This window comes from Atta colombica, unplaced genomic scaffold (genome assembly GCF_001594045.1).
Source record: "Atta colombica isolate Treedump-2 unplaced genomic scaffold, Acol1.0 scaffold189, whole genome shotgun sequence".
NCBI classification, from domain to species: domain Eukaryota; kingdom Metazoa; phylum Arthropoda; class Insecta; order Hymenoptera; family Formicidae; genus Atta; species Atta colombica.
In genome coordinates this window covers 1108999-1109417 of record NW_017259281.1, presented here as the reverse complement: position 1 = coordinate 1109417, position 419 = coordinate 1108999, and the positions used below count along the sequence as shown (strand labels likewise).

The 419-nt window shown below is 29.4% G+C and overlaps 1 protein-coding gene across 1 annotated transcript in view; it reads right to left on the bottom strand.

Moving 5' to 3' along the window:
• Positions 1-419, bottom strand: part of LOC108686690 (odorant receptor 22c-like) — a 1569-nt gene that overhangs the window by 506 nt on the left and 644 nt on the right. The window lies entirely within an intron of this gene.

Genomic DNA, 419 nt, shown 5'->3' with positions numbered 1-419 from the left:
AACAGATCTGGGAAGCATCGTATTGCATAGATATGTAAAATATGTAGATTTATATCAGATTAAGAACATACATAAATATTAAGATTAGAAACAAGATTATTTATGTTAAATACATTACTTTAAATACGAAGCGCCATTACGGTTTCAATGTTAAGATGTTGAACTATTATATATATTCATATAAATGAATTAATTTCAAAAATGATAATTGCGTGCCGATATGGTTGTCGGACTTTCAACGCAATCTGAAATATTAATAATCCTTCCAAATTTCCCAAATTAATCTTAAAAAAATAAGTTTATTGCGAAAAATATTGCCTCGGCCGTCGAACCCGGATCTCTTGCGAGCATCTTAAGCCTTTAGATTATCGAGATTCAAGTCTCTGTCAAGCAATTATCATTTCTGAAATTAATTCATA